Source organism: Phragmites australis, chromosome 17 (assembly GCF_958298935.1).
Source record: "Phragmites australis chromosome 17, lpPhrAust1.1, whole genome shotgun sequence".
Classification (NCBI taxonomy): Eukaryota; Viridiplantae; Streptophyta; class Magnoliopsida; order Poales; family Poaceae; genus Phragmites; species Phragmites australis.
In genome coordinates, this window is record NC_084937.1 from 25,417,414 (window position 1) to 25,429,348 (window position 11,935).

General features: G+C 41.6%; 1 non-coding gene across 1 annotated transcript; it reads right to left on the reverse strand.

The window, feature by feature from the left end:
* Positions 1–10,688: 10,688 nt before the first annotated feature.
* On the reverse strand, positions 10,689–10,827 carry LOC133898018 (small nucleolar RNA Z247). Its single transcript, XR_009906037.1, has one exon. It is a non-coding gene; the product is annotated as a small nucleolar RNA Z247 (small nucleolar RNA).
* Positions 10,828–11,935: the final 1,108 nt, after the last annotated feature.

The following is an 11,935-nucleotide window of genomic DNA, read 5'->3' on the forward strand; positions in this document are numbered from 1 at the left end:
TTTCTGGCCTAACCCGGATTTTCCTGGTATAACTCGAAACTTCCAAGTTGGCACGAGACCAAGGCAACAGAGGACCCCAAAATGATCCATCTGAATGGTCCGGATAAAGATCACAAGAATCTAGAAGTTCCAAACCCATCCAGAACTACCAAGTCCGTACACTAAGAGCACCCAAAAACCACAATCCAGAAATAATCCAGAGGTTCCGATGTAGGAAACTAGAATTTTGAGGTTCCGGATCAATCCAAAACTTCTGGGTTAAACTAAAAAATCCAAACCGTAAGCACTCTTGCCCGGAGCTTATCTAGAGGTTCCGGCTACCGGAACTTCCGGATCTAACCCAAAACTTCCAAGTTTAGCATAACCGACCTTTTGAAAAACGGCAATAATGTTTGATCTCGAAGTCCGATTTCAACTATTTTAGACTCTACAGAAAGCTTATTCAAAGGGCTACCTATCCCAACAAAAATTATGATCTCAAAGGCATAGTATCAAACTAGAAATACTATGAAACCCATCTCAGTTAGTTTCACACTTTTAGTACCAAACTCCTAAAGCGGACTCTTAACATAAACTCATCTCGCACTAAGCACATGGTTTGATCACTCGACACAATAATAGAGCAACGCTTTCGACAGCACCTCTTGACAGTGCGGCATACCTATAACCCAGTCTCCCACCAAACTCCTTGAGACCGACAAAACTAGAAAATATATTCTAGTTATATTTTTGCCTTGAGCAATCCCATCGGACTTGACGAACACATCATCCAGGTCACGATGCTTCTCGTAACTCTTCAAAGCTTGTCATCAACTCTTCACTTAAGCATGATGACGATGTTCATCCCCGCTTCCTTTCTTGATATTCATGTGATTGATGCGAATCACACATAGCTTCCCACGACATCATGGTCCATTGGCGCAAAGCCTTCATTCATACTTCACCACCGCATTAGTCCTTCGGCACCAAGCCATTTGCTTGCCCTTCACCATCGGATGGATCGCACTCGAGTATTGCTTGTCTTTCACCGTCTTATCATAAAAAAGCCACTTCGTATTTGGCATCTTCACGTTCTTCACTTTGTTCACCACCGAGGCATGAACTATAAGCATTCAAGCATGAAAGTTGTCCACTAAGCTTATCTTGATCTTGCTCTTCCAACATGGCGTATTGAATATCTTAATTAAACTCATTACTTCTTATGGAACCTAACCCCAACTCACTCTCAAGCACAAAGCCTATGGATTAATTCATAAAACGTAATTGACAATCTTGTACTTTTAGCCACTCAGTCTCCATAAGTGACTTAGCCTTCACGCATATCGCCGATCTTCTTGAGCTTCTCCTTCTTCTCATAAGCATCATTAAGAGCTCAATGACAATAATGCATTTCTTTTTATCTTATATCATTCTCCAATGAATCCATATTTTATTTCTTATGCATATCCTATGGAATAACCTAATAACAATTCTCAACAGAATTGTTATTCTATAGGTATTATCATCACTTATCCGAGCATCACCTAGAGCTTATTCATCTTGATGCATATCTCTTCTCTATGCATCACCTATGGAACAACCTACTAACAATTCTTAACAATATTGTTCATCCATAAATATTATCATTAATTACCAAAATCACACTTAGAGGCTAGATACACTTTCCGCTACCCTTACAAGCTGTGGAACAACCTGATGAATGCATCATGATTCATGCATGTGTTTCTTTTGTTTCGGAGTTTCTGGAAATCATATTTTGTAAGGGTGTGCAAGAGCCAAACAATCCAATTATCTAGCTTGGTTATCATAGTGATTGTGAGCTTTTGGACAATGTTATCTTTATCTAATTATCTAGCTTAGTTATCGTAGTTGAGACTTGTGAAGTTGTGAATTGTTATCTACTTGTGAACTGTGACTTTGTAAGCTTATGAAAGAGCTAGTTGTGCCTTCTGAATTCTGATTTGTGATTTGTGAATTTGTAAGGACTAAATAATAAAAGCAAGTTGGTCAGGTTTCATGTCTCCGGCGAGGCCGAGGGCAGGGTGGATTTTCACCCGGCCACATGCAGCCCCGAGCACTCTCTCCCGAGCACTTTCACACTGACCCTCGGGGAACCGAGCTCTCGGGGGCTGCCGCACGCAGTCCCCGAGCACTCTCTCCCGGAACTTAGCTCTTCTAATCATCGGGGGACTAGGGTGCTCAGGGGTGACCGAGCACTTCCCCGAGCACTTTCTTCCCAGAACTTAGACTTTACGGATCATCGGGGAACTGGGGTGCTCGGGAACCAGGGACTGTGGCCTCGAGCATCTTCTCCCAGGACTTGAACTTTCCTCACCCCGCAGGAGGGACCTCGCGGGATGGCGACACGTGGCGGATGGCTGGCCTGGCCTCGGGACTCAGGGACCCCTGGTTCCCGATACACCGACAGATACCAATTTAATAGATATACTAATTGTAAGGATAAAAGATATTGATATCAATTGAAAAGGACAAACAAGGATCATAATTCATGAAGTTCACATGATATAATCTAAACTCTCCTATATGTGTGTATACATATAATACGACTCACTTATGAATACTACTTGTGGAAATATAACAATATATGCACATCTAGATAATAAGTAGAGGTAGAAAGTTTAAGTCATATCATGTATGAAGATAGCTTAAATGATAAATAGATTGATAATTATACCAATTGAAGCCTTTAAGCATTACATACCTCTAGGGACGTGTTGATTGCTCCATGAGACTAAAAAGATATATCTAGCAACACATGTTAGTCTCAAAATTATAACACATAGGATATACTTCCTCTAAATGTGTGCATGCAAGTGTTGAATACTTGTGAGAGATATGCACTTGTTATTGATAACAATGAGGAGGACATCCTATAGATTGGTTCATAGAACATAAAAGATACCAATTGTAGAACTAGTGCCATATAAGTAACATGCAACTGATAAATCATGTAGTTTGCTCATAAGAAAGAGATAAACACAAGCAACCTACCATGAAAAATCTACACTAGACATTGCAATAAGTTGAATCGAGGCATTGCAATTCTACGTAATGCACATGACCTACAATAATTGAAAGATTTTGCATCTAGCTCCATTACCTCTTTTACCTTTGGATGGAGATTTGGGTATTTGATGATCACGATCTTCATTAATACGCCTAATCTTATACACTTGGCTTCTTCGCTTGAACATTCACTTCATCTTATGAGCCAAGTCTCCAATTCCCCGAGCTGACTTGTGGACTTCAAGTTTTCTTTGGAACTCAAACCGATTGGGGCACCTTCATGTTGGTGATGACTTCCTTGGGCACCCAAATACCCGGTCATTTCTCCCAACCGTTTTTGCAACCACTTTGTAATTCTTCTTCTTCTTAATATTGTAGTGGTTGTTCTTGATCTTGGTCTTATAGTTGAGATTGGTGTAGATGTTGAAGGTCTTGTTGGAGAGATTCATGATTTTCTTCTTCTCTTTAATCTTCTTCTTATCTTGCTTGTATTAGAAGGACTTGTGGCCTTCTTTAAGGAACTTGAAGCATATCATGGTGAACCCCTACGCAAGCTTCTTCACTATGGTAGTATGGTTATCTTGAGGAGGTTAGACATAGTTCTTGCCTTTTAATCTTGCCAAGTCCCTCTTGAGCTTCTCCACTTCTTTCTTAAGCTCATCATTCTCTTATGCAATGAGTTTATTAGATATTTTTACAACAACATTCTCAATTAATATCTCATTGCAAATGTGTGAGCTAGATAAATCAATCAAATCATCACAAGAAATGAAAGCATCTACCTTAGATTTTAAATTAAAGAGAGATGTAGATTGCTTCAAAGGAACTTTAGTTTAAGATTCAATACACTTAAATTTAGCCTTAAGCTTTTCATACTCTTTGTTTAGTAAATTGAATTTGTTCAATAATTGTTCATAATTAGAAACAAAGGTAGCATTAATGTCATTAATGGCATTGAATTTTCTAAGTTATTTAGCTTATTTTTTTAAGGTCCTTTGTTGCTCATTGATCAAATCAAGAAGTTCTTCATGGGAAGAGAAATCATCATCGGATTTATCATCACTTACATCACTTACATTGCTATCTATACCTTTGAGCATATACTTGCGCGATGATGACTTGCATGATGACGGCCTTGAAAAAGAGCTTCTCTTGGAGGAGAGGATAGTGAGTTTATCACTTGAACTCAATTCTTCATCATCGCTCACCCGCTTTCTATGCTTGCGAATGTTTTGCTTCTTGCTTTTGTCTCCTTGTTCATGGGCTTCTTCTCTTTCTTGATATGATTAATTGTTTTGACCAAGTCTTTTAAGGAGATTAGATAATCAATCTTGGCATTAATCCTCTTAATATTCTTCTCTACTTGTAACATAAGCTTGGCCATCTTAGGATTAATTTTTTTCATCTCTGGAGGTACTTTGATCATTCTCTTCATCGCTCTCTTCATCTTGATCACCATCATTTTCGCTTAAGCTTGACCCTTGCTCTTATCTCCTCATCCTTGCCTTCGTATGTTGGTATCGAGCTTGCTTGCTTATGAGAACAAGGTTTTTGGTGTCGGATGAGGTACAAGCTCCAACCCTCATATTCATAGTCATCTCATGAGCAATGATCTTGCCTAGAACTTAGCTAGGAGTCATCTTACTCATGTCATGGTTGCCATAGATGATGGAGATAATTAGCTTGTACTTTGAAGAAGAGCTTGAAGTATTCTTCTCACCACTTGAGCATCTTCAATTTGTGTCAAACCTAGCTTATTAATCTCATTGAAAAGAATATTCAAAAGGGAGTACATATCATTAATATTTTTATGGGGAAGTTGTTTGATGCTATTGAGCTTAGTGACTAACACATGATATTTTTTATTGCACGCATCTTTTCTGCCTTCATGTATTTCAATGAGACTAGTCCAAATATCATGTGCATTGGTGAGATAATAAGCACAATTAAATGCATTAATACATAAAGATGATAAAAGTATACTCTTTGCTAATACATCTAATTATCTTTTTTGTTTGTGAGATGTTGCCTCATCCCTTCTTCGATGATTCTCCAAACATCTAAATCTTTAGCTTACAAATAACAAGTCATTAGAATTTTTCATCAGAAAAAATTAGTGTCATCTAAATGTAGAGCGCTATGGGTATCCATCCCAACCCCGAACATCACAACTCTAGGCGGTTAAACCCCGAACATCTAAATGAGGCTCTGATACTAATTGTGAGGAACGGTGACATCCTAAGAGGAGGGGTGAATTAGGACACTTAAAAACTAATAGCTCAAAAAACTTCACAAGATAAATATATCTTAATTTCTATCTAAATGTGCTTTACTCTATCGCTTAAGAGGATTGCAACATACTCTAGCAAGGTAAATTGCAAGTATGGAAATGCGAAAACGTAAATAAGATAGAGAGATAAACTCGGCACAAGGAATTTTTATCTCGTATTATCGGTGGCACACAATCCACCCCTAGTCCACGTTGGTGCTCCACAAAGTATATGCTCCTGGTCGCCAAATCTCTTCCGATCATGACTTTTGAGCTACCAAATCACCAAGACAAGGCCTCAAGCACGATGAGTCACCAAGCCACCAAGACGAGGTCTCACCGCTAACATCTCTTCTGGTCACTTATGTGTTGTCTTCACTTCGAAGCTTATATCCCCGCATAATTTTCTTGCCACTGCTCCATACTAAGTCAGAGAGTCAATAAGTTACCAGCGAGTCACCAAGACTCCAAAGACGCCAGCATACCTCTCGGTACACGGTTGGATCACTCCTTGATCCACTCTCTAGGTTGCAGGACCCATCAACACTTATTTCTAGGCCTAATAGCACTAATCACTCTATAATGGTATGCTAAATTACCTTGGATGAATACTTTAAGTACTTTGGTGTCTTGGATGTCTTCTCAAATGTATATAGACTTCTCTGGACTCCAGCCACTTCAAATGGATGAGTGGAGGGGTATATATAGCCTTAACCCTGCGGACTAGCCGTTGCTCCAACGACTCAACTTTACTATAAACATCGGATGATCTGATGACAATAGTAGCACAAGCACCAGACCATTCGGTGTGTACATCAGTGGATACTAGCCATTGGAACTACACTCAAACTTATTCTGAATATCGGATTGTCCAGTGCATACTTCATCTCTATCGTCAGACTATTTAGTGTGTATACTTGAGCCTGATCGAGCCAACTTCTTCACTGTTCAACTGTCTGGTGTAATGATCTTCTGATCACCGGACCTTCTGGTGTGTATAACTTTATCTTCTCTGAGTTCTAGAAAACACTCCGGTGTACACTGTCTTTTCATCACCGGACCTTTCGGTGTATTGATCTTCAATCTTTGGCAGTTATAGAGCTTCTATTAAATACACTGGTGTGTGAAGCACATAGATCACCAGACTGTCCGGTCAAGTCATTTATTTCCTCCTCTGATTGAAAACACTTCGGTGTGTGCAAACTCCTGAGCACCGGACCTTCCGGTGAGAACAAACTGATTTTATCTCAGTTTTCCACCCTTCTAGAAAATGCTTTGGTTTGTATGCCTTTGGTATCACTGGACTATCCGGTGTAGTTATTTTCTGTAAGACTTCTTTAATTCAATCAAACTTTATCTAGGCTTTGGTGGTTTCTTCAGGTATTGCATCCATGAGACCTACTAACATATATTTTTGACAAACATGTTAATCTCTTTGACTATGTTATCATTAATCACCAAAATCACAATAATAATCTAATAAGACCGTTTTTGCTACACCAGAGATCGTCTTCTACCTTCAGCACCTCACCTTCTCTTTGTTTATCACCGGGACAATCGACTTGTCTCCCCCATAAAAGAGTTTGCCAAAAAACACAGATCCCTGATTGGATTGATCTCATTTATAGACACAAGACTACATGCACTCGTTAGAACTGAATTCAGGTCTCAATCCGCTAGACGAGGTATGAGCCTGCATGTGCGGCATGATCTGCAACTACCTAGCTGACTACGGTTGATTAGCTCTACAACGTCACACATGAATACGTTACACTTTCTATCAGTACCCCTCAATTTCAATGTGGATCTTCAGGTTGAGATTGCGACAGTTTGTCAGGAATGGTGCTCGAGACAGAGGTTTTGTAAACATGTCTGCAAGTTGATCTCTTGAAGAGATAAAACGCACCTCCATTGCTTTGCACGCCACTTGCTCTTGAACGAAGTGGAAATCAACCTCAACATGCTTAGTTCTTGCATAAAACATTGGATTTGCGGTGAGATATGTTGCTCCAAAATTATCACACAACAGCAGCGGTGGTCTAGACATAAACACACCCAGTTCTTTCAGTAGTGACTGAATCCAAATCATTTCTGCAGTCACATTCGCTATTACCTTGTACTCAGCTTTGATACTCGATCCGGAGACAGTGGCCTGCTTGCGAGAGCTCCATGACACAAGATTTGAACCTAAGAATACTGCAAACCCGCTGGTGGACCTGCGATCGTCAGGACCTCTGGCCCAATCTGCGTCCAAGAATGCACTAATCAGTGTGTTTTTTTATCTCTAAATTTTGAGACCTTGACTGATTGTCTCTCTCACATACCGAAGTATTCTCTTCACAACTGTCCAATGAATGTCAGTAGGAGCTTGAATAAATTGGCACACACGATTTATAGCAAAGAACATGTCTGGTCTAGTTACCGTCAGATATTGCAGCCCCCCTACAATGCTTCAATATTGAAATTGTTCTCTGTCTTTCAGCACTACGCCCTGACTTTTGTATAGTTTCTCTCCAGTTGCCATGGGAGTAGATATGGCTTTGCAAGTGCTCATGTTAGCTCTTTTGAGCAGATCAAGTGCATATCTCTATTGGGATAGCAGAACTCCATCTTTCTGCTAAACAACTTCTATGCCGAGAAAATACTCCACTGACCCTAAATCCTTAACAACAAATTCACTCATCAACTCTTGAATTGACTTCTGAGTGGCTGTGGAGGAAGAGCTTACTATGATTATATCATCCACAAAAATGAGCATATATATTGTTGTTGCTTGTCGTCAGAAAATGAATAGCAAACTGTCAGACTTGGAAGAGCTGAATCCCAGTTCCTGTAGTTTTCCAGTGAGCCGAGAGTGCCAAGCTCGAGGAGCTTGTTTTAGCCCATATAGTGCCTTCTTGAGTCAACAAATATGATCTGGTCTAGTTGGATCTTCATATCCAGGGGTTGTTTCATGTACACATCTTCTTGCAAGTAGCCATGTAAGAAGGCATTTTGTATATCTATCTGTCGCATGCTCCAACCTTGTGAGACAGCAAGAGACAAAATTATTCTGACTGTCGTGGGTTTGACCACAGGACTGTAGGTGTCAAGGTAATCAACACCATACCTTTGCCGGAACCCTTTCGCTACTAATCTCGCCTTGAATCTGTCTAGTGAACCATCAGCCTTTCTTTTCACTTTAAATACCCACTTGCTGTCAATTAAGTTCAGCCCTTTCTTGAATGGTACAAGATCCCAAGTTTCATTCTTCTGGAGTGCAGTATATTCAACATCCATTGCTCTCTTCCAATCTGGATTAGTCATGGCCTCCCGAAGGCTGTGAGGTTCAGTTACACTCTGGTTCTTCAGACCTCTATCAGTAGATTGTGCTGGAATTTTGTCAGTGACAGTAGCTGTTGTGTAACGAACAGTACCATCTGTAAATTCTTTTGGCTTGATAATATTGTCACGAAGACGAGTTTGCATGGGATGCTGACTCTGTTGTTCCTGTGTTACAATGTCAAGAACACGGGCTTCTGCCCCATTGGCATCACAAGCGAGCAGCTGATGAGAGTCATCAGAACTAACAATAGCTTCTTCAGGCAACATCCTTGCAGGGAACACACTAGCACTGGGAATATCAGAGTCAACAACAGGATTAGGTGAGTTATTACATGCATGAGGATAATCTACTACTGCTTCAGTGGAAGGAAAGGTAGTGGCAGAATGAATGAGAGCTTGCTCGGTGTAGAGAGTTGGTCTAGCCATCATAGGTAACAGTGTAGGATGATGAGAGGCAGTAGGTGGATGAATATTTGAGGTGGACTGATGGCAAAAGGGAACAGAGTTTCATCAAAAATGACATCACGAGACACAAATACCCGGCCTGAGGAGGGATCAAAGCACTTGTATCCCTTGTGAGAGGCACTGTAACCCAAGAAGGTGCACTGTTTGGTTCTAAAATTGAGTTTTCTAGCATAGTATGACCACAAATTTGGCCAACATGCGCAGCCAAAAACTCTGAGTAGGGAATAATCTGGATTTGTGCCAAATAATTTGTGCATGGGTGTGTCATTAGAAATGGTTTGGTTGGGCATTCTATTGATCAGATAACATGTCGTATTGAAGGCTTCATCCCAGAAACGTAGAGGCAAATGTGACTGAGCTAGCAGAGTGAGACCAGTCTCTACGATGTGCCTATGCTCTCTCTCTGTAGTCCCATTTTGCTGGTGGGTATGTGGGCATGAGATGCGATGAACAATGCCAGAATTATCGAAGTAATTGTGTAAATGATGATATTCCCCACCCCAGTCAGACTGCACCGAGCAAATTTTCTTACCAAGCATCTGCTCAGCATGTTTTTGAAACTGAAGGAATACATGCTCAACATCATATTTACACTTTAATAAATAAATCCACATATATTGGTTGTAGTCATCAATGAATGAAACATAATACTTAGAATTGTTGACTGATGGAAGAGCCGGTCCCCAGACATTAGTGTGAATTATTTGTAGTGGAGCTGTAGATACATGAGAGGAGGAGGCAAAGGGAAGCGGATGTGATTTCCCTTGCTAACATGCATCACAAATCAAAGAAGAAGAAACTTCTTTGGCTACAACAATATTATTTTCCTGCAAAATGCGAAGTGTGACTGGGGTGGCAGGATGACCAAGTCGTCGATGACACTGTTCCTGTGTCACTTTGGCTGACAACAGGGCTTGACTAGGCCAGTTATTAGGAAGCATGTAGAGACCATTTCTACATCTACCGGCGAGGAGCGTAGCCTTCGTTGCTCGGTCCTTAACAAAGGAGTTAGGATGAAACTCAACAATTGCATTGCTGTCGATTGCTAGCTTGCGAACATAGATGAGGTGTCTATTTATTTTAGGAACATGAAGTATATTGTTTAAGTATAGAGGATGGGATAAACCAGCAGTAGAAGAACATCCTACGTGGGTAATAGACAGACCTGCCCCATTGGCGACTTGACCTTGATCATTGCCGGTGTAGCGGTCCTTGGTTGTCATGTGCTCGAGATCAGCCGTGATGTGGTCAGTGGCTTTGGTATCGACATACTAGTTTGGATCCATGGTGTAGTTGTTGCCGGCAGCTGCTGCTGCGACCTTGATAGAGTCATCTGCCTGGTAGGAATGATCAAAATGGTACCAGCACCTTAATGCATCATGGCCAATCTTCTTGCACACCTGACAAGATACTCCTCCCTGTCCATTCTGATCTGGCTGGCCTCCTCCAGAATTTCCGCGACCACCGCGGCTTCCAGAGTTACGCGGTGATCCACCATGGCCACAACCACAGCCGTTCCTACCACCAGAGGTGCGTCCCTGATTTCTGTTAACAATATTAACTGAAGATACCTGACCAATGGAGTTGTTCTGCTCGAGACGCATCTCATAATTCATCATGTGCGTGAAGATGTCGCTAAGGGTGTATGAATCAGCCCGTGTGGTAATGCTCATCACAAGAGGATCATACTCGTTGCCGAGACCTCGTAGCATGTACGAGATTAATTCTTCGTCTTCGAGAGGCTTGCCGATGGCAGACAGGGTATCGGCGAGCCGCTTCATCTTGCGTAAGTAGTCAGTGATGCTCATGTCCTTCTTCTGGAACGTAGCAAGCTGCATGCGTATTTGCATGACTCTTGCACACGAGGTTGATGCAAACATCTTCTCCAGCATCGATCACGCATCGCTTGTAGTTGTCATGCCCACAATGTTGCCGAGCACTTCCTTGATGAGAGAGGAAATGATGATGCTCAGAACAAGTTGATCTTGAGTGCACCAGACATTGTATTCCGGATTGGGGATGATTCGCCTAGTAGTGCCGCCGTCGTCTTCAGCTAAAACGCCAATGGTTTGGCTCGGACGCTAGATCAATCCATCGACATAGCCGATGAGGCCTTGCCCTCTCAGATACGGAAGGAACTGTGTCTTCCAAAGCAGGTAATTGTCTTGCATGAGTTTCACATGAATCATGATGCAGAGGCATTGGTGTTGGCTGATTGTGATGAAGAGGACATGGTTAATCGTGGAAGAAAATCGTGGCTCTGGATACCATAAAAGAGTTGCCAAAAAACACAGATCCCTGATTGGATCGATCTCATTTATAGACACAAGATTACATGCACTCGTTACAACTGAATTCAGGTCTCAAATCCGCTAGACGAGGTCTGAGCCGGCATGTGCGGCATGACCTACAACTACCTAGCTGACTACGATTGATCAGCTCTACAACGTCACACACAAATACGTTACACTTTCTATCACCCCACCTCAGCACTAGCCCATCCAGTGGCCCTCTGCCACCAGCAGCCAACAGCATCCCCGCTGCCTCACCACCATGCCCTCGGTGCCTATCTCCTCCGTCAGGCCAACCTATCACCCTCCAACCTCCCTCTAAGCTCGAAGACGGAGAATCCAACAAAAGAAAACCCGCCGACAAAGAAGATGGACGTTTACACCCATCATCTGAACTCAATCGAGTTTTCATGCACTAGAAACTTAGAGACATATTTAACTTTTGGTACTTCTTCTAAGATGTGCCAGCTTGACCACTCGTGTAGTCGTCTCTTTTTTCATCGCAACTGGTCACAAGGCGGATTCGAAAAACTAAGCCACTGGTGTCACAGAACAATAG